General features: G+C 43.4%; 43 non-coding genes across 43 annotated transcripts; all 43 read right to left on the reverse strand.

Moving 5' to 3' along the window:
* Nucleotides 1–11: 11 nt before the first annotated feature.
* Nucleotides 12–128, reverse strand: LOC120295046. Its single transcript, XR_005552414.1, has one exon. It is a non-coding gene; the product is annotated as a 5S ribosomal RNA (ribosomal RNA).
* A 293-nt stretch (nucleotides 129–421) lies between these two features.
* LOC120295047 lies at nucleotides 422–538 on the reverse strand. The gene has a single exon (XR_005552415.1). It is a non-coding gene; the product is annotated as a 5S ribosomal RNA (ribosomal RNA).
* Nucleotides 539–828: 290 nt separating this feature from the next.
* On the reverse strand, nucleotides 829–945 carry LOC120295048. The gene has a single exon (XR_005552416.1). It is a non-coding gene; the product is annotated as a 5S ribosomal RNA (ribosomal RNA).
* A 292-nt stretch (nucleotides 946–1,237) lies between these two features.
* Nucleotides 1,238–1,354, reverse strand: LOC120295049. Its single transcript, XR_005552417.1, has one exon. It is a non-coding gene; the product is annotated as a 5S ribosomal RNA (ribosomal RNA).
* Nucleotides 1,355–1,648: 294 nt separating this feature from the next.
* Nucleotides 1,649–1,767, reverse strand: LOC120295066. Its single transcript, XR_005552433.1, has one exon. It is a non-coding gene; the product is annotated as a 5S ribosomal RNA (ribosomal RNA).
* A 293-nt stretch (nucleotides 1,768–2,060) lies between these two features.
* Nucleotides 2,061–2,177, reverse strand: LOC120295050. The gene has a single exon (XR_005552418.1). It is a non-coding gene; the product is annotated as a 5S ribosomal RNA (ribosomal RNA).
* Nucleotides 2,178–2,470: 293 nt separating this feature from the next.
* On the reverse strand, nucleotides 2,471–2,587 carry LOC120295051. Its single transcript, XR_005552419.1, has one exon. It is a non-coding gene; the product is annotated as a 5S ribosomal RNA (ribosomal RNA).
* A 292-nt stretch (nucleotides 2,588–2,879) lies between these two features.
* Nucleotides 2,880–2,996, reverse strand: LOC120295052. Its single transcript, XR_005552420.1, has one exon. It is a non-coding gene; the product is annotated as a 5S ribosomal RNA (ribosomal RNA).
* A 294-nt stretch (nucleotides 2,997–3,290) lies between these two features.
* On the reverse strand, nucleotides 3,291–3,407 carry LOC120295054. The gene has a single exon (XR_005552421.1). It is a non-coding gene; the product is annotated as a 5S ribosomal RNA (ribosomal RNA).
* A 293-nt stretch (nucleotides 3,408–3,700) lies between these two features.
* Nucleotides 3,701–3,819, reverse strand: LOC120295225. Its single transcript, XR_005552583.1, has one exon. It is a non-coding gene; the product is annotated as a 5S ribosomal RNA (ribosomal RNA).
* A 290-nt stretch (nucleotides 3,820–4,109) lies between these two features.
* LOC120295056 lies at nucleotides 4,110–4,226 on the reverse strand. Its single transcript, XR_005552423.1, has one exon. It is a non-coding gene; the product is annotated as a 5S ribosomal RNA (ribosomal RNA).
* A 292-nt stretch (nucleotides 4,227–4,518) lies between these two features.
* Nucleotides 4,519–4,635, reverse strand: LOC120295057. The gene has a single exon (XR_005552424.1). It is a non-coding gene; the product is annotated as a 5S ribosomal RNA (ribosomal RNA).
* Nucleotides 4,636–4,927: 292 nt separating this feature from the next.
* On the reverse strand, nucleotides 4,928–5,044 carry LOC120295058. Its single transcript, XR_005552425.1, has one exon. It is a non-coding gene; the product is annotated as a 5S ribosomal RNA (ribosomal RNA).
* Nucleotides 5,045–5,338: 294 nt separating this feature from the next.
* On the reverse strand, nucleotides 5,339–5,455 carry LOC120295092. Its single transcript, XR_005552459.1, has one exon. It is a non-coding gene; the product is annotated as a 5S ribosomal RNA (ribosomal RNA).
* Nucleotides 5,456–5,748: 293 nt separating this feature from the next.
* LOC120295077 lies at nucleotides 5,749–5,867 on the reverse strand. Its single transcript, XR_005552444.1, has one exon. It is a non-coding gene; the product is annotated as a 5S ribosomal RNA (ribosomal RNA).
* Nucleotides 5,868–6,160: 293 nt separating this feature from the next.
* LOC120295059 lies at nucleotides 6,161–6,277 on the reverse strand. Its single transcript, XR_005552426.1, has one exon. It is a non-coding gene; the product is annotated as a 5S ribosomal RNA (ribosomal RNA).
* A 291-nt stretch (nucleotides 6,278–6,568) lies between these two features.
* Nucleotides 6,569–6,685, reverse strand: LOC120295060. The gene has a single exon (XR_005552427.1). It is a non-coding gene; the product is annotated as a 5S ribosomal RNA (ribosomal RNA).
* Nucleotides 6,686–6,977: 292 nt separating this feature from the next.
* On the reverse strand, nucleotides 6,978–7,094 carry LOC120295093. The gene has a single exon (XR_005552460.1). It is a non-coding gene; the product is annotated as a 5S ribosomal RNA (ribosomal RNA).
* Nucleotides 7,095–7,387: 293 nt separating this feature from the next.
* LOC120295061 lies at nucleotides 7,388–7,504 on the reverse strand. Its single transcript, XR_005552428.1, has one exon. It is a non-coding gene; the product is annotated as a 5S ribosomal RNA (ribosomal RNA).
* A 294-nt stretch (nucleotides 7,505–7,798) lies between these two features.
* On the reverse strand, nucleotides 7,799–7,915 carry LOC120295062. The gene has a single exon (XR_005552429.1). It is a non-coding gene; the product is annotated as a 5S ribosomal RNA (ribosomal RNA).
* A 291-nt stretch (nucleotides 7,916–8,206) lies between these two features.
* LOC120295088 lies at nucleotides 8,207–8,325 on the reverse strand. The gene has a single exon (XR_005552455.1). It is a non-coding gene; the product is annotated as a 5S ribosomal RNA (ribosomal RNA).
* Nucleotides 8,326–8,618: 293 nt separating this feature from the next.
* Nucleotides 8,619–8,735, reverse strand: LOC120295063. The gene has a single exon (XR_005552430.1). It is a non-coding gene; the product is annotated as a 5S ribosomal RNA (ribosomal RNA).
* A 291-nt stretch (nucleotides 8,736–9,026) lies between these two features.
* On the reverse strand, nucleotides 9,027–9,143 carry LOC120295064. Its single transcript, XR_005552431.1, has one exon. It is a non-coding gene; the product is annotated as a 5S ribosomal RNA (ribosomal RNA).
* Nucleotides 9,144–9,435: 292 nt separating this feature from the next.
* On the reverse strand, nucleotides 9,436–9,552 carry LOC120295065. Its single transcript, XR_005552432.1, has one exon. It is a non-coding gene; the product is annotated as a 5S ribosomal RNA (ribosomal RNA).
* A 293-nt stretch (nucleotides 9,553–9,845) lies between these two features.
* On the reverse strand, nucleotides 9,846–9,962 carry LOC120295067. The gene has a single exon (XR_005552434.1). It is a non-coding gene; the product is annotated as a 5S ribosomal RNA (ribosomal RNA).
* Nucleotides 9,963–10,254: 292 nt separating this feature from the next.
* LOC120295068 lies at nucleotides 10,255–10,371 on the reverse strand. The gene has a single exon (XR_005552435.1). It is a non-coding gene; the product is annotated as a 5S ribosomal RNA (ribosomal RNA).
* A 293-nt stretch (nucleotides 10,372–10,664) lies between these two features.
* LOC120295069 lies at nucleotides 10,665–10,781 on the reverse strand. Its single transcript, XR_005552436.1, has one exon. It is a non-coding gene; the product is annotated as a 5S ribosomal RNA (ribosomal RNA).
* Nucleotides 10,782–11,073: 292 nt separating this feature from the next.
* LOC120295070 lies at nucleotides 11,074–11,190 on the reverse strand. The gene has a single exon (XR_005552437.1). It is a non-coding gene; the product is annotated as a 5S ribosomal RNA (ribosomal RNA).
* Nucleotides 11,191–11,483: 293 nt separating this feature from the next.
* On the reverse strand, nucleotides 11,484–11,600 carry LOC120295071. Its single transcript, XR_005552438.1, has one exon. It is a non-coding gene; the product is annotated as a 5S ribosomal RNA (ribosomal RNA).
* A 294-nt stretch (nucleotides 11,601–11,894) lies between these two features.
* Nucleotides 11,895–12,011, reverse strand: LOC120295072. The gene has a single exon (XR_005552439.1). It is a non-coding gene; the product is annotated as a 5S ribosomal RNA (ribosomal RNA).
* A 292-nt stretch (nucleotides 12,012–12,303) lies between these two features.
* On the reverse strand, nucleotides 12,304–12,420 carry LOC120295073. The gene has a single exon (XR_005552440.1). It is a non-coding gene; the product is annotated as a 5S ribosomal RNA (ribosomal RNA).
* Nucleotides 12,421–12,713: 293 nt separating this feature from the next.
* On the reverse strand, nucleotides 12,714–12,830 carry LOC120295074. Its single transcript, XR_005552441.1, has one exon. It is a non-coding gene; the product is annotated as a 5S ribosomal RNA (ribosomal RNA).
* A 292-nt stretch (nucleotides 12,831–13,122) lies between these two features.
* On the reverse strand, nucleotides 13,123–13,241 carry LOC120295226. Its single transcript, XR_005552584.1, has one exon. It is a non-coding gene; the product is annotated as a 5S ribosomal RNA (ribosomal RNA).
* Nucleotides 13,242–13,534: 293 nt separating this feature from the next.
* LOC120295075 lies at nucleotides 13,535–13,651 on the reverse strand. The gene has a single exon (XR_005552442.1). It is a non-coding gene; the product is annotated as a 5S ribosomal RNA (ribosomal RNA).
* Nucleotides 13,652–13,944: 293 nt separating this feature from the next.
* LOC120295076 lies at nucleotides 13,945–14,061 on the reverse strand. Its single transcript, XR_005552443.1, has one exon. It is a non-coding gene; the product is annotated as a 5S ribosomal RNA (ribosomal RNA).
* A 292-nt stretch (nucleotides 14,062–14,353) lies between these two features.
* LOC120295143 lies at nucleotides 14,354–14,469 on the reverse strand. The gene has a single exon (XR_005552510.1). It is a non-coding gene; the product is annotated as a 5S ribosomal RNA (ribosomal RNA).
* Nucleotides 14,470–14,761: 292 nt separating this feature from the next.
* Nucleotides 14,762–14,878, reverse strand: LOC120295078. The gene has a single exon (XR_005552445.1). It is a non-coding gene; the product is annotated as a 5S ribosomal RNA (ribosomal RNA).
* A 293-nt stretch (nucleotides 14,879–15,171) lies between these two features.
* Nucleotides 15,172–15,288, reverse strand: LOC120295079. The gene has a single exon (XR_005552446.1). It is a non-coding gene; the product is annotated as a 5S ribosomal RNA (ribosomal RNA).
* Nucleotides 15,289–15,580: 292 nt separating this feature from the next.
* Nucleotides 15,581–15,697, reverse strand: LOC120295080. Its single transcript, XR_005552447.1, has one exon. It is a non-coding gene; the product is annotated as a 5S ribosomal RNA (ribosomal RNA).
* Nucleotides 15,698–15,989: 292 nt separating this feature from the next.
* On the reverse strand, nucleotides 15,990–16,106 carry LOC120295081. The gene has a single exon (XR_005552448.1). It is a non-coding gene; the product is annotated as a 5S ribosomal RNA (ribosomal RNA).
* Nucleotides 16,107–16,400: 294 nt separating this feature from the next.
* Nucleotides 16,401–16,517, reverse strand: LOC120295082. Its single transcript, XR_005552449.1, has one exon. It is a non-coding gene; the product is annotated as a 5S ribosomal RNA (ribosomal RNA).
* Nucleotides 16,518–16,811: 294 nt separating this feature from the next.
* Nucleotides 16,812–16,930, reverse strand: LOC120295099. The gene has a single exon (XR_005552466.1). It is a non-coding gene; the product is annotated as a 5S ribosomal RNA (ribosomal RNA).
* Nucleotides 16,931–17,221: 291 nt separating this feature from the next.
* Nucleotides 17,222–17,340, reverse strand: LOC120295110. Its single transcript, XR_005552477.1, has one exon. It is a non-coding gene; the product is annotated as a 5S ribosomal RNA (ribosomal RNA).
* Between the last annotated feature and the right edge of the window lie 59 nt (nucleotides 17,341–17,399).

Below are 17,399 nucleotides of genomic sequence, written 5' to 3' on the forward strand. Positions count from 1 at the left end.
AAACGAAAAGAGGGGTGCAACACGAGGACTTCCCAGAGGTCACCCATCCTAGTACTACTCTCGCCCAAGCACGCTTAACTTCGGAGTTCGATGGGATCCGGTGCATTAGTGCTGGTATGATCGCACCCGTCATGTTACGCATTGCAAACTTATTTGAAGCAAAAGCCATTTCTCGTCTTAAGAAATGTCCGGAGAGTTCTACTTCCGGCTTTCGAGGAGCCGTTGCGCAATCGCCGGATAAATTAACGATCTATTAACTTAGAAACAACGGAAAATATACGGAGAACTTTTAAAACCGTTTCCCTCGATCGAAATCTCGACCCGGCAAATCGTCAAAATAAAAATAAAAACGAAATAAATCTAAAATCGATCGAGATCTCGACCCGGCAAATCGTCAAAATAAAAGTAAAAACGAAAAAGAGGGGTGCAACACGAGGACTTCCCAGAGGTCACCCATCCTAGTACTACTCTCGCCCAAGCACGCTTAACTTCGGAGTTCGATGGGATCCGGTGCATTAGTGCTGGTATGATCGCACCCGTCATGTTACGCATTGCAAACTTATTTGAAGCAAAAGCCATTTCTCGTCTTAAGAAATGTCCGGAGAGTTCTACTTCCGGCTTTCGAGGAGCCGTTGCGCAATCGCCGGATAAATTAACGATCTATTAACTTAGAAACAACGGAAAATATACGGAGAACTTTTAAAACCGTTTCCCGATCGAAATCTCGACCCGGCAAATCGTCAAAATAAAAATAAAAACGAAATAAATCTAAAATCGATCGAGATCTCGACCCGGCAAATCGTCAAAATAAAAGTAAAAACGAAAAGAGGGGTGCAACACGAGGACTTCCCAGAGGTCACCCATCCTAGTACTACTCTCGCCCAAGCACGCTTAACTTCGGAGTTCGATGGGATCCGGTGCATTAGTGCTGGTATGATCGCACCCGTCATGTTACGCATTGCAAACTTATTTGAAGCAAAAGCCATTTCTCGTCTTAAGAAATGTCCGGAGAGTTCTACTTCCGGCTTTCGAGGAGCCGTTGCGCAATCGCCGGATAAATTAACGATCTATTAACTTAGAAACAACGGAAAATATACGGAGAACTTTTAAAACCGTTTCCCTCGATCGAAATCTCGACCCGGCAAATCGTCAAAATAAAAATAAAAACGAAATAAATCTAAAATCGATCGAGATCTCGACCCGGCAAATCGTCAAAATAAAAGTAAAAACGAAAAGAGGGGTGCAACACGAGGACTTCCCAGAGGTCACCCATCCTAGTACTACTCTCGCCCAAGCACGCTTAACTTCGGAGTTCGATGGGATCCGGTGCATTAGTGCTGGTATGATCGCACCCGTCATGTTACGCATTGCAAACTTATTTGAAGCAAAAGCCATTTCTCGTCTTAAGAAATGTCCGGAGAGTTCTACTTCCGGCTTTCGAGGAGCCGTTGCGCAATCGCCGGATAAATTAACGATCTATTAACTTAGAAACAACGGAAAATATACGGAGAACTTTTAAAAACCGTTTCCCTCGATCGAAATCTCGACCCGGCAAATCGTCAAAATAAAAATAAAAACGAAATAAATCTAAAATCGATCGAGATCTCGACCCGGCAAATCGTCAAAATAAAAGTAAAAACGAAAAAGAGGGGTGCAACACGAGGACTTCCCAGGAGGTCACCCATCCTAGTACTACTCTCGCCCAAGCACGCTTAACTTCGGAGTTCTGATGGGATCCGGTGCATTAGTGCTGGTATGATCGCACCCGTCATGTTACGCATTGCAAACTTATTTGAAGCAAAAGCCATTTCTCGTCTTAAGAAATGTCCGGAGAGTTCTACTTCCGGCTTTCGAGGAGCCGTTGCGCAATCGCCGGATAAATTAACGATCTATTAACTTAGAAACAACGGAAAATATACGGAGAACTTTTAAAACCGTTTCCCTCGATCGAAATCTCGACCCGGCAAATCGTCAAAATAAAAATAAAAACGAAATAAATCTAAAATCGATCGAGATCTCGACCCGGCAAATCGTCAAAATAAAAGTAAAAACGAAAAAGAGGGGTGCAACACGAGGACTTCCCAGAGGTCACCCATCCTAGTACTACTCTCGCCCAAGCACGCTTAACTTCGGAGTTCGATGGGATCCGGTGCATTAGTGCTGGTATGATCGCACCCGTCATGTTACGCATTGCAAACTTATTTGAAGCAAAAGCCATTTCTCGTCTTAAGAAATGTCCGGAGAGTTCTACTTCCGGCTTTCGAGGAGCCGTTGCGCAATCGCCGGATAAATTAACGATCTATTAACTTAGAAACAACGGAAAATATACGGAGAACTTTTAAAAACCGTTTCCCTCGATCGAAATCTCGACCCGGCAAATCGTCAAAATAAAAATAAAAACGAAATAAATCTAAAATCGATCGAGATCTCGACCCGGCAAATCGTCAAAATAAAAGTAAAAACGAAAAGAGGGGTGCAACACGAGGACTTCCCAGAGGTCACCCATCCTAGTACTACTCTCGCCCAAGCACGCTTAACTTCGGAGTTCGATGGGATCCGGTGCATTAGTGCTGGTATGATCGCACCCGTCATGTTACGCATTGCAAACTTATTTGAAGCAAAAGCCATTTCTCGTCTTAAGAAATGTCCGGAGAGTTCTACTTCCGGCTTTCGAGGAGCCGTTGCGCAATCGCCGGATAAATTAACGATATATTAACTTAGAAACAACGGAAAATATACGGAGAACTTTTAAAACCGTTTCCCTCGATCGAAATCTCGACCCGGCAAATCGTCAAAATAAAAATAAAAACGAAATAAATCTAAAATCGATCGAGATCTCGACCCGGCAAATCGTCAAAATAAAAGTAAAAACGAAAAGAGGGGTGCAACACGAGGACTTCCCAGAGGTCACCCATCCTAGTACTACTCTCGCCCAAGCACGCTTAACTTCGGAGTTCGATGGGATCCGGTGCATTAGTGCTGGTATGATCGCACCCGTCATGTTACGCATTGCAAACTTATTTGAAGCAAAAGCCATTTCTCGTCTTAAGAAATGTCCGGAGAGTTCTACTTCCGGCTTTCGAGGAGCCGTTGCGCAATCGCCGGATAAATTAACGATCTATTAACTTAGAAACAACGGAAAATATACGGAGAACTTTTAAAAACCGTTTCCCTCGATCGAAATCTCGACCCGGCAAATCGTCAAAATAAAAATAAAAACGAAATAAATCTAAAATCGATCGAGATCTCGACCCGGCAAATCGTCAAAATAAAAGTAAAAACGAAAAAGAGGGGTGCAACACGAGGACTTCCCAGAGGTCACCCATCCTAGTACTACTCTCGCCCAAGCACGCTTAACTTCGGAGTTCGATGGGATCCGGTGCATTAGTGCTGGTATGATCGCACCCGTCATGTTACGCATTGCAAACTTATTTGAAGCAAAAGCCATTTCTCGTCTTAAGAAATGTCCGGAGAGTTCTACTTCCGGCTTTCGAGGAGCCGTTGCGCAATCGCCGGATAAATTAACGATCTATTAACTTAGAAACAACGGAAAATATACGGAGAACTTTTAAAACCGTTTCCTCGATCGAAATCTCGACCCGGCAAATCGTCAAAATAAAAATAAAAAACGAAATAAATCTAAAATCGATCGAGATCTCGACCCGGCAAATCGTCAAAATAAAAGTAAAAACGAAAATGAGGGGTGCATCACGAGGACTTCCCAGGAGGTCACCCATCCTAGTACTACTTACGCCCAAGCACGCTTAACTTCGGAGTTCTGATGGGATCCGGTGCATTAGTGCTGGTATGATCGCACCCGTCATGTTACGCATTGCAAACTTATTTGAAGCAAAAGCCATTTCTCGTCTTAAGAAATGTCCGGAGAGTTCTACTTGGCTTTCGAGGAGCCGTTGCGCAATCGCCGGATAAATTAACGATCTATTAACTTAGAAACAACGGAAAATATACGGAGAACTTTTAAAACCGTTTCCCTCGATCGAAATCTCGACCCGGCAAATCGTCAAAATAAAAATAAAAACGAAATAAATCTAAAATCGATCGAGATCTCGACCCGGCAAATCGTCAAAATAAAAGTAAAAACGAAAAGAGGGGTGCAACACGAGGACTTCCCAGAGGTCACCCATCCTAGTACTACTCTCGCCCAAGCACGCTTAACTTCGGAGTTCGATGGGATCCGGTGCATTAGTGCTGGTATGATCGCACCCGTCATGTTACGCATTGCAAACTTATTTGAAGCAAAAGCCATTTCTCGTCTTAAGAAATGTCCGGAGAGTTCTACTTCCGGCTTTCGAGGAGCCGTTGCGCAATCGCCGGATAAATTAACGATCTATTAACTTAGAAACAACGGAAAATATACGGAGAACTTTTAAAAACCGTTTCCTCGATCGAAATCTCGACCCGGCAAATCGTCAAAATAAAAATAAAAACGAAATAAATCTAAAATCGATCGAGATCTCGACCCGGCAAATCGTCAAAATAAAAGTAAAAACGAAAAGAGGGGTGCAACACGAGGACTTCCCAGAGGTCACCCATCCTAGTACTACTCTCGCCCAAGCACGCTTAACTTCGGAGTTCGATGGGATCCGGTGCATTAGTGCTGGTATGATCGCACCCGTCATGTTACGCATTGCAAACTTATTTGAAGCAAAAGCCATTTCTCGTCTTAAGAAATGTCCGGAGAGTTCTACTTCCGGCTTTCGAGGAGCCGTTGCGCAATCGCCGGATAAATTAACGATCTATTAACTTAGAAACAACGGAAAATATACGGAGAACTTTTAAAAACCGTTTCCCGATCGAAATCTCGACCCGGCAAATCGTCAAAATAAAAATAAAAACGAAATAAATCTAAAATCGATCGAGATCTCGACCCGGCAAATCGTCAAAATAAAAGTAAAAACGAAAAAGAGGGGTGCAACACGAGGACTTCCCAGAGGTCACCCATCCTAGTACTACTCTCGCCCAAGCACGCTTAACTTCGGAGTTCGATGGGATCCGGTGCATTAGTGCTGGTATGATCGCACCCGTCATGTTACGCATTGCAAACTTATTTGAAGCAAAAGCCATTTCTCGTCTTAAGAAATGTCCGGAGAGTTCTACTTCCGGCTTTCGAGGAGCCGTTGCGCAATCGCCGGATAAATTAACGATCTATTAACTTAGAAACAACGGAAAATATACGGAGAACTTTTAAAAACCGTTTCCCTCGATCGAAATCTCGACCCGGCAAATCGTCAAAATAAAAATAAAAACGAAATAAATCTAAAATCGATCGAGATCTCGACCCGGCAAATCGTCAAAATAAAAGTAAAAACGAAAAAGAGGGGTGCAACACGAGGACTTCCCAGAGGTCACCCATCCTAGTACTACTCTCGCCAAGCACGCTTAACTTCGGAGTTCTGATGGGATCCGGTGCATTAGTGCTGGTATGATCGCACCCGTCATGTTACGCATTGCAAACTTATTTGAAGCAAAAGCCATTTCTCGTCTTAAGAAATGTCCGGAGAGTTCTACTTCCGGCTTTCGAGGAGCCGTTGCGCAATCGCCGGATAAATTAACGATCTATTAACTTAGAAACAACGGAAAATATACGGAGAACTTTTAAAAACCGTTTCCTCGATCGAAATCTCGACCCGGCAAATCGTCAAAATAAAAATAAAAACGAAATAAATCTAAAATCGATCGAGATCTCGACCCGGCAAATCGTCAAAATAAAAGTAAAAACGAAAAAGAGGGGTGCAACACGAGGACTTCCCAGGAGGTCACCCATCCTAGTACTACTCTCGCCCAAGCACGCTTAACTTCGGAGTTCTGATGGGATCCGGTGCATTAGTGCTGGTATGATCGCACCCGTCATGTTACGCATTGCAAACTTATTTGAAGCAAAAGCCATTTCTCGTCTTAAGAAATGTCCGGAGAGTTCTACTTCCGGCTTTCGAGGAGCCGTTGCGCAATCGCCGGATAAATTAACGATCTATTAACTTAGAAACAACGGAAAATATACGGAGAACTTTTAAAAACCGTTTCCCTCGATCGAAATCTCGACCCGGCAAATCGTCAAAATAAAAATAAAAACGAAATAAATCTAAAATCGATCGAGATCTCGACCCGGCAAATCGTCAAAATAAAAGTAAAAACGAAAAGAGGGGTGCAACACGAGGACTTCCCAGAGGTCACCCATCCTAGTACTACTCTCGCCCAAGCACGCTTAACTTCGGAGTTCGATGGGATCCGGTGCATTAGTGCTGGTATGATCGCACCCGTCATGTTACGCATTGCAAACTTATTTGAAGCAAAAGCCATTTCTCGTCTTAAGAAATGTCCGGAGAGTTCTACTTCCGGCTTTCGAGGAGCCGTTGCGCAATCGCCGGATAAATTAACGATCTATTAACTTAGAAACAACGGAAAATATACGGAGAACTTTTAAAACCGTTTCCCGATCGAAATCTCGACCCGGCAAATCGTCAAAATAAAAATAAAAACGAAATAAATCTAAAATCGATCGAGATCTCGACCCGGCAAATCGTCAAAATAAAAGTAAAAACGAAAAAGAGGGGTGCAACACGAGGACTTCCCAGAGGTCACCCATCCTAGTACTACTCTCGCCCAAGCACGCTTAACTTCGGAGTTCGATGGGATCCGGTGCATTAGTGCTGGTATGATCGCACCCGTCATGTTACGCATTGCAAACTTATTTGAAGCAAAAGCCATTTCTCGTCTTAAGAAATGTCCGGAGAGTTCTACTTCCGGCTTTCGAGGAGCCGTTGCGCAATCGCCGGATAAATTAACGATCTATTAACTTAGAAACAACGGAAAATATACGGAGAACTTTTAAAACCGTTTCCCTCGATCGAAATCTCGACCCGGCAAATCGTCAAAATAAAAATAAAAACGAAATAAATCTAAAATCGATCGAGATCTCGACCCGGCAAATCGTCAAAATAAAAGTAAAAACGAAAAGAGGGGTGCAACACGAGGACTTCCCAGAGGTCACCCATCCTAGTACTACTCTCGCCAAGCACGCTTAACTTCGGAGTTCTGATGGGATCCGGTGCATTAGTGCTGGTATGATCGCACCCGTCATGTTACGCATTGCAAACTTATTTGAAGCAAAAGCCATTTCTCGTCTTAAGAAATGTCCGGAGAGTTCTACTTCCGGCTTTCGAGGAGCCGTTGCGCAATCGCCGGATAAATTAACGATCTATTAACTTAGAAACAACGGAAAATATACGGAGAACTTTTAAAAACCGTTTCCCTCGATCGAAATCTCGACCCGGCAAATCGTCAAAATAAAAATAAAAACGAAATAAATCTAAAATCGATCGAGATCTCGACCCGGCAAATCGTCAAAATAAAAGTAAAAACGAAAAGAGGGGTGCAACACGAGGACTTCCCAGAGGTCACCCATCCTAGTACTACTCTCGCCCAAGCACGCTTAACTTCGGAGTTCGATGGGATCCGGTGCATTAGTGCTGGTATGATCGCACCCGTCATGTTACGCATTGCAAACTTATTTGAAGCAAAAGCCATTTCTCGTCTTAAGAAATGTCCGGAGAGTTCTACTTCCGGCTTTCGAGGAGCCGTTGCGCAATCGCCGGATAAATTAACGATCTATTAACTTAGAAACAACGGAAAATATACGGAGAACTTTTAAAAACCGTTTCCCTCGATCGAAATCTCGACCCGGCAAATCGTCAAAATAAAAATAAAAACGAAATAAATCTAAAATCGATCGAGATCTCGACCCGGCAAATCGTCAAAATAAAAGTAAAAACGAAAAAGAGGGGTGCAACACGAGGACTTCCCAGAGGTCACCCATCCTAGTACTACTCTCGCCCAAGCACGCTTAACTTCGGAGTTCGATGGGATCCGGTGCATTAGTGCTGGTATGATCGCACCCGTCATGTTACGCATTGCAAACTTATTTGAAGCAAAAGCCATTTCTCGTCTTAAGAAATGTCCGGAGAGTTCTACTTCCGGCTTTCGAGGAGCCGTTGCGCAATCGCCGGATAAATTAACGATCTATTAACTTAGAAACAACGGAAAATATACGGAGAACTTTTAAAAACCGTTTCCCGATCGAAATCTCGACCCGGCAAATCGTCAAAATAAAAATAAAAACGAAATAAATCTAAAATCGATCGAGATCTCGACCCGGCAAATCGTCAAAATAAAAGTAAAAACGAAAAGAGGGGTGCAACACGAGGACTTCCCAGGAGGTCACCCATCCTAGTACTACTCTCGCCCAAGCACGCTTAACTTCGGAGTTCTGATGGGATCCGGTGCATTAGTGCTGGTATGATCGCACCCGTCATGTTACGCATTGCAAACTTATTTGAAGCAAAAGCCATTTCTCGTCTTAAGAAATGTCCGGAGAGTTCTACTTCCGGCTTTCGAGGAGCCGTTGCGCAATCGCCGGATAAATTAACGATCTATTAACTTAGAAACAACGGAAAATATACGGAGAACTTTTAAAACCGTTTCCCTCGATCGAAATCTCGACCCGGCAAATCGTCAAAATAAAAATAAAAACGAAATAAATCTAAAATCGATCGAGATCTCGACCCGGCAAATCGTCAAAATAAAAGTAAAAACGAAAAAGAGGGGTGCAACACGAGGACTTCCCAGAGGTCACCCATCCTAGTACTACTCTCGCCCAAGCACGCTTAACTTCGGAGTTCGATGGGATCCGGTGCATTAGTGCTGGTATGATCGCACCCGTCATGTTACGCATTGCAAACTTATTTGAAGCAAAAGCCATTTCTCGTCTTAAGAAATGTCCGGAGAGTTCTACTTCCGGCTTTCGAGGAGCCGTTGCGCAATCGCCGGATAAATTAACGATCTATTAACTTAGAAACAACGGAAAATATACGGAGAACTTTTAAAACCGTTTCCTCGATCGAAATCTCGACCCGGCAAATCGTCAAAATAAAAATAAAAACGAAATAAATCTAAAATCGATCGAGATCTCGACCCGGCAAATCGTCAAAATAAAAGTAAAAACGAAAAGAGGGGTGCAACACGAGGACTTCCCAGAGGTCACCCATCCTAGTACTACTCTCGCCCAAGCACGCTTAACTTCGGAGTTCGATGGGATCCGGTGCATTAGTGCTGGTATGATCGCACCCGTCATGTTACGCATTGCAAACTTATTTGAAGCAAAAGCCATTTCTCGTCTTAAGAAATGTCCGGAGAGTTCTACTTCCGGCTTTCGAGGAGCCGTTGCGCAATCGCCGGATAAATTAACGATCTATTAACTTAGAAACAACGGAAAATATACGGAGAACTTTTAAAACCGTTTCCCTCGATCGAAATCTCGACCCGGCAAATCGTCAAAATAAAAATAAAAACGAAATAAATCTAAAATCGATCGAGATCTCGACCCGGCAAATCGTCAAAATAAAAGTAAAAACGAAAAGAGGGGTGCAACACGAGGACTTCCCAGAGGTCACCCATCCTAGTACTACTCTCGCCCAAGCACGCTTAACTTCGGAGTTCGATGGGATCCGGTGCATTAGTGCTGGTATGATCGCACCCGTCATGTTACGCATTGCAAACTTATTTGAAGCAAAAGCCATTTCTCGTCTTAAGAAATGTCCGGAGAGTTCTACTTCCGGCTTTCGAGGAGCCGTTGCGCAATCGCCGGATAAATTAACGATCTATTAACTTAGAAACAACGGAAAATATACGGAGAACTTTTAAAAACCGTTTCCCTCGATCGAAATCTCGACCCGGCAAATCGTCAAAATAAAAATAAAAACGAAATAAATCTAAAATCGATCGAGATCTCGACCCGGCAAATCGTCAAAATAAAAGTAAAAACGAAAAGAGGGGTGCAACACGAGGACTTCCCAGAGGTCACCCATCCTAGTACTACTCTCGCCCAAGCACGCTTAACTTCGGAGTTCGATGGGATCCGGTGCATTAGTGCTGGTATGATCGCACCCGTCATGTTACGCATTGCAAACTTATTTGAAGCAAAAGCCATTTCTCGTCTTAAGAAATGTCCGGAGAGTTCTACTTCCGGCTTTCGAGGAGCCGTTGCGCAATCGCCGGATAAATTAACGATCTATTAACTTAGAAACAACGGAAAATATACGGAGAACTTTTAAAAACCGTTTCCTCGATCGAAATCTCGACCCGGCAAATCGTCAAAATAAAAATAAAAACGAAATAAATCTAAAATCGATCGAGATCTCGACCCGGCAAATCGTCAAAATAAAAGTAAAAACGAAAAGAGGGGTGCAACACGAGGACTTCCCAGAGGTCACCCATCCTAGTACTACTCTCGCCCAAGCACGCTTAACTTCGGAGTTCGATGGGATCCGGTGCATTAGTGCTGGTATGATCGCACCCGTCATGTTACGCATTGCAAACTTATTTGAAGCAAAAGCCATTTCTCGTCTTAAGAAATGTCCGGAGAGTTCTACTTCCGGCTTTCGAGGAGCCGTTGCGCAATCGCCGGATAAATTAACGATCTATTAACTTAGAAACAACGGAAAATATACGGAGAACTTTTAAAACCGTTTCCCTCGATCGAAATCTCGACCCGGCAAATCGTCAAAATAAAAATAAAAACGAAATAAATCTAAAATCGATCGAGATCTCGACCCGGCAAATCGTCAAAATAAAAGTAAAAACGAAAAAGAGGGGTGCAACACGAGGACTTCCCAGAGGTCACCCATCCTAGTACTACTCTCGCCCAAGCACGCTTAACTTCGGAGTTCGATGGGATCCGGTGCATTAGTGCTGGTATGATCGCACCCGTCATGTTACGCATTGCAAACTTATTTGAAGCAAAAGCCATTTCTCGTCTTAAGAAATGTCCGGAGAGTTCTACTTCCGGCTTTCGAGGAGCCGTTGCGCAATCGCCGGATAAATTAACGATCTATTAACTTAGAAACAACGGAAAATATACGGAGAACTTTTAAAACCGTTTCCTCGATCGAAATCTCGACCCGGCAAATCGTCAAAATAAAAATAAAAACGAAATAAATCTAAAATCGATCGAGATCTCGACCCGGCAAATCGTCAAAATAAAAGTAAAAACGAAAAAGAGGGGTGCAACACGAGGACTTCCCAGAGGTCACCCATCCTAGTACTACTCTCGCCCAAGCACGCTTAACTTCGGAGTTCGATGGGATCCGGTGCATTAGTGCTGGTATGATCGCACCCGTCATGTTACGCATTGCAAACTTATTTGAAGCAAAAGCCATTTCTCGTCTTAAGAAATGTCCGGAGAGTTCTACTTCCGGCTTTCGAGGAGCCGTTGCGCAATCGCCGGATAAATTAACGATCTATTAACTTAGAAACAACGGAAAATATACGGAGAACTTTTAAAAACCGTTTCCCTCGATCGAAATCTCGACCCGGCAAATCGTCAAAATAAAAATAAAAACGAAATAAATCTAAAATCGATCGAGATCTCGACCCGGCAAATCGTCAAAATAAAAGTAAAAACGAAAAGAGGGGTGCAACACGAGGACTTCCCAGAGGTCACCCATCCTAGTACTACTCTCGCCCAAGCACGCTTAACTTCGGAGTTCGATGGGATCCGGTGCATTAGTGCTGGTATGATCGCACCCGTCATGTTACGCATTGCAAACTTATTTGAAGCAAAAGCCATTTCTCGTCTTAAGAAATGTCCGGAGAGTTCTACTTCCGGCTTTCGAGGAGCCGTTGCGCAATCGCCGGATAAATTAACGATCTATTAACTTAGAAACAACGGAAAATATACGGAGAACTTTTAAAAACCGTTTCCCTCGATCGAAATCTCGACCCGGCAAATCGTCAAAATAAAAATAAAAACGAAATAAATCTAAAATCGATCGAGATCTCGACCCGGCAAATCGTCAAAATAAAAGTAAAAACGAAAAAGAGGGGTGCAACACGAGGACTTCCCAGAGGTCACCCATCCTAGTACTACTCTCGCCCAAGCACGCTTAACTTCGGAGTTCGATGGGATCCGGTGCATTAGTGCTGGTATGATCGCACCCGTCATGTTACGCATTGCAAACTTATTTGAAGCAAAAGCCATTTCTCGTCTTAAGAAATGTCCGGAGAGTTCTACTTCCGGCTTTCGAGGAGCCGTTGCGCAATCGCCGGATAAATTAACGATCTATTAACTTAGAAACAACGGAAAATATACGGAGAACTTTTAAAAACCGTTTCCTCGATCGAAATCTCGACCCGGCAAATCGTCAAAATAAAAATAAAAACGAAATAAATCTAAAATCGATCGAGATCTCGACCCGGCAAATCGTCAAAATAAAAGTAAAAACGAAAAGAGGGGTGCAACACGAGGACTTCCCAGAGGTCACCCATCCTAGTACTACTCTCGCCCAAGCACGCTTAACTTCGGAGTTCGATGGGATCCGGTGCATTAGTGCTGGTATGATCGCACCCGTCATGTTACGCATTGCAAACTTATTTGAAGCAAAAGCCATTTCTCGTCTTAAGAAATGTCCGGAGAGTTCTACTTCCGGCTTTCGAGGAGCCGTTGCGCAATCGCCGGATAAATTAACGATCTATTAACTTAGAAACAACGGAAAATATACGGAGAACTTTTAAAAACCGTTTCCCTCGATCGAAATCTCGACCCGGCAAATCGTCAAAATAAAAATAAAAACGAAATAAATCTAAAATCGATCGAGATCTCGACCCGGCAAATCGTCAAAATAAAAGTAAAAACGAAAAGAGGGGTGCAACACGAGGACTTCCCAGAGGTCACCCATCCTAGTACTACTCTCGCCCAAGCACGCTTAACTTCGGAGTTCGATGGGATCCGGTGCATTAGTGCTGGTATGATCGCACCCGTCATGTTACGCATTGCAAACTTATTTGAAGCAAAAGCCATTTCTCGTCTTAAGAAATGTCCGGAGTTCTACTTCCGGCTTTCGAGGAGCCGTTGCGCAATCGCCGGATAAATTAACGATCTATTAACTTAGAAACAACGGAAAATATACGGAGAACTTTTAAAACCGTTTCCCTCGATCGAAATCTCGACCCGGCAAATCGTCAAAATAAAAATAAAAAACGAAATAAATCTAAAATCGATCGAGATCTCGACCCGGCAAATCGTCAAAATAAAAGTAAAAACGAAAATGAGGGGTGCATCACGAGGACTTCCCAGGAGGTCACCCATCCTAGTACTACTTACGCCCAAGCACGCTTAACTTCGGAGTTCTGATGGGATCCGGTGCATTAGTGCTGGTATGATCGCACCCGTCATGTTACGCATTGCAAACTTATTTGAAGCAAAAGCCATTTCTCGTCTTAAGAAATGTCCGGAGAGTTCTACTTCCGGCTTTCGAGGAGCCGTTGCGCAATCGCCGGATAAATTAACGATCTATTAACTTAGAAACAACGGAAAATATACGGAGAGTTTAAAAACCGTTTCCCTCGATCGAAATCTCGACCCGGCAAATCGTCAAAATAAAAATAAAAAACGAAATAAATCTAAAATCGATCGAGATCTCGACCCGGCAAATCGTCAAAATAAAAGTAAAAACGAAAAAGAGGGGTGCAACACGAGGACTTCCCAGAGGTCACCCATCCTAGTACTACTCTCGCCCAAGCACGCTTAACTTCGGAGTTCGATGGGATCCGGTGCATTAGTGCTGGTATGATCGCACCCGTCATGTTACGCATTGCAAACTTATTTGAAGCAAAAGCCATTTCTCGTCTTAAGAAATGTCCGGAGAGTTCTACTTCCGGCTTTCGAGGAGCCGTTGCGCAATCGCCGGATAAATTAACGATCTATTAACTTAGAAACAACGGAAAATATACGGAGAACTTTTAAAAACCGTTTCCCTCGATCGAAATCTCGACCCGGCAAATCGTCAAAATAAAAATAAAAACGAAATAAATCTAAAATCGATCGAGATCTCGACCCGGCAAATCGTCAAAATAAAAGTAAAAACGAAAAGAGGGGTGCAACACGAGGACTTCCCAGAGGTCACCCATCCTAGTACTACTCTCGCCCAAGCACGCTTAACTTCGGAGTTCGATGGGATCCGGTGCATTAGTGCTGGTATGATCGCACCCGTCATGTTACGCATTGCAAACTTATTTGAAGCAAAAGCCATTTCTCGTCTTAAGAAATGTCCGGAGAGTTCTACTTCCGGCTTTCGAGGAGCCGTTGCGCAATCGCCGGATAAATTAACGATCTATTAACTTAGAAACAACGGAAAATATACGGAGAACTTTTAAAACCGTTTCCTCGATCGAAATCTCGACCCGGCAAATCGTCAAAATAAAAATAAAAACGAAATAAATCTAAAATCGATCGAGATCTCGACCCGGCAAATCGTCAAAATAAAAGTAAAAACGAAAAAGAGGGGTGCAACACGAGGACTTCCCAGAGGTCACCCATCCTAGTACTACTCGCGCCAAGCACGCTTAACTTCGGAGTTCGATGGGATCCGGTGCATTAGTGCTGGTATGATCGCACCCGTCATGTTACGCATTGCAAACTTATTTGAAGCAAAAGCCATTTCTCGTCTTAAGAAATGTCCGGAGAGTTCTACTTCCGGCTTTCGAGGAGCCGTTGCGCAATCGCCGGATAAATTAACGATCTATTAACTTAGAAACAACGGAAAATATACGGAGAACTTTTAAAACCGTTTCCCTCGATCGAAATCTCGACCCGGCAAATCGTCAAAATAAAAATAAAAACGAAATAAATCTAAAATCGATCGAGATCTCGACCCGGCAAATCGTCAAAATAAAAGTAAAAACGAAAAGAGGGGTGCAACACGAGGACTTCCCAGAGGTCACCCATCCTAGTACTACTCTCGCCCAAGCACGCTTAACTTCGGAGTTCGATGGGATCCGGTGCATTAGTGCTGGTATGATCGCACCCGTCATGTTACGCATTGCAAACTTATTTGAAGCAAAAGCCATTTCTCGTCTTAAGAAATGTCCGGAGAGTTCTACTTCCGGCTTTCGAGGAGCCGTTGCGCAATCGCCGGATAAATTAACGATCTATTAACTTAGAAACAACGGAAAATATACGGAGAACTTTTAAAACCGTTTCCCTCGATCGAAATCTCGACCCGGCAAATCGTCAAAATAAAAATAAAAACGAAATAAATCTAAAATCGATCGAGATCTCGACCCGGCAAATCGTCAAAATAAAAGTAAAAACGAAAAAGAGGGGTGCAACACGAGGACTTCCCAGAGGTCACCCATCCTAGTACTACTCTCGCCCAAGCACGCTTAACTTCGGAGTTCGATGGGATCCGGTGCATTAGTGCTGGTATGATCGCACCCGTCATGTTACGCATTGCAAACTTATTTGAAGCAAAAGCCATTTCTCGTCTTAAGAAATGTCCGGAGAGTTCTACTTCCGGCTTTCGAGGAGCCGTTGCGCAATCGCCGGATAAATTAACGATCTATTAACTTAGAAACAACGGAAAATATACGGAGAACTTTTAAAACCGTTTCCCTCGATCGAAATCTCGACCCGGCAAATCGTCAAAATAAAAATAAAAACGAAATAAATCTAAAATCGATCGAGATCTCGACCCGGCAAATCGTCAAAATAAAAGTAAAAACGAAAAGAGGGGTGCAACACGAGGACTTCCCAGAGGTCACCCATCCTAGTACTACTCTCGCCCAAGCACGCTTAACTTCGGAGTTCGATGGGATCCGGTGCATTAGTGCTGGTATGATCGCACCCGTCATGTTACGCATTGCAAACTTATTTGAAGCAAAAGCCATTTCTCGTCTTAAGAAATGTCCGGAGAGTTCTACTTCCGGCTTTCGAGGAGCCGTTGCGCAATCGCCGGATAAATTAACGATCTATTAACTTAGAAACAACGGAAAATATACGGAGAACTTTTAAAACCGTTTCCCTCGATCGAAATCTCGACCCGGCAAATCGTCAAAATAAAAATAAAAACGAAATAAATCTAAAATCGATCGAGATCTCGACCCGGCAAATCGTCAAAATAAAAGTAAAAACGAAAAGAGGGGTGCAACACGAGGACTTCCCAGAGGTCACCCATCCTAGTACTACTCTCGCCCAAGCACGCTTAACTTCGGAGTTCGATGGGATCCGGTGCATTAGTGCTGGTATGATCGCACCCGTCATGTTACGCATTGCAAACTTATTTGAAGCAAAAGCCATTTCTCGTCTTAAGAAATGTCCCGAGAGTTCTACTTCCGGCTTTCGAGGAGCCGTTGCGCAATCGCCGGATAAATTAACGATCTATTAACTTAGAAACAACGGAAAATATACGGAGAACTTTTAAAAACCGTTTCCCTCGATCGAAATCTCGACCCGGCAAATCGTCAAAATAAAAATAAAAACGAAATAAATCTAAAATCGATCGAGATCTCGACCCGGCAAATCGTCAAAATAAAAGTAAAAACGAAAAAGAGGGGTGCAACACGAGGACTTCCCAGAGGTCACCCATCCTAGTACTACTCTCGCCCAAGCACGCTTAACTTCGGAGTTCGATGGGATCCGGTGCATTAGTGCTGGTATGATCGCACCCGTCATGTTACGCATTGCAAACTTATTTGAAGCAAAAGCCATTTCTCGTCTTAAGAAATGTCCGGAGAGTTCTACTTCCGGCTTTCGAGGAGCCGTTGCGCAATCGCCGGATAAATTAACGATCTATTAACTTAGAAACAACGGAAAATATACGGAGAACTTTTAAAAACCGTTTCCCTCGATCGAAATCTCGACCCGGCAAATCGTCAAAATAAAAAAAAAAACGAAATAAATCTAAAATCGATCGAGATCTCGACCCGGCAAATCGTCAAAATAAAAGTAAAAACGAAAAAGAGGGGTGCAACACGAGGACTTCCCAGGAGGTCACCCATCCTAGTACTACTCTCGCCCAAGCACGCTTAACTTCGGAGTTCTGATGGGATCCGGTGCATTAGTGCTGGTATGATCGCACCCGTCATGTTACGCATTGCAAACTTATTTGAAGCAAAAGCCATTTCTCGTCTTAAGAAATGTCCGGAGAGTTCTACTTCCGGCTTTCGAGGAGCCGTTGCGCAATCGCCGGATAAATTAACGATCTATTAACTTAGAAACAACGGAAAATATACGGAGAACTTTTAAAACCGTTTCCTCGATCGAAATCTCGACCCGGCAAATCGTCAAAATAAAAATAAAAACGAAATAAATCTAAAATCGATCGAGATCTCGACCCGGCAAATCGTCAAAATAAAAGTAAAAACGAAAAGAGGGGTGCAACACGAGGACTTCCCAGGAGGTCACCCATCCTAGTACTACTCTCGCCCAAGCACGCTTAACTTCGGAGTTCTGATGGGATCCGGTGCATTAGTGCTGGTATGATCGCACCCGTCATGTTACGCATTGCAAACTTATTTGAAGCAAAAGCCATTTCTCGTCTTAAGAAATG

The sequence above is a fragment of the Eucalyptus grandis genome, chromosome 6 (genome assembly GCF_016545825.1).
Source record: "Eucalyptus grandis isolate ANBG69807.140 chromosome 6, ASM1654582v1, whole genome shotgun sequence".
Lineage (NCBI taxonomy): Eukaryota > Viridiplantae > Streptophyta > Magnoliopsida > Myrtales > Myrtaceae > Eucalyptus > Eucalyptus grandis.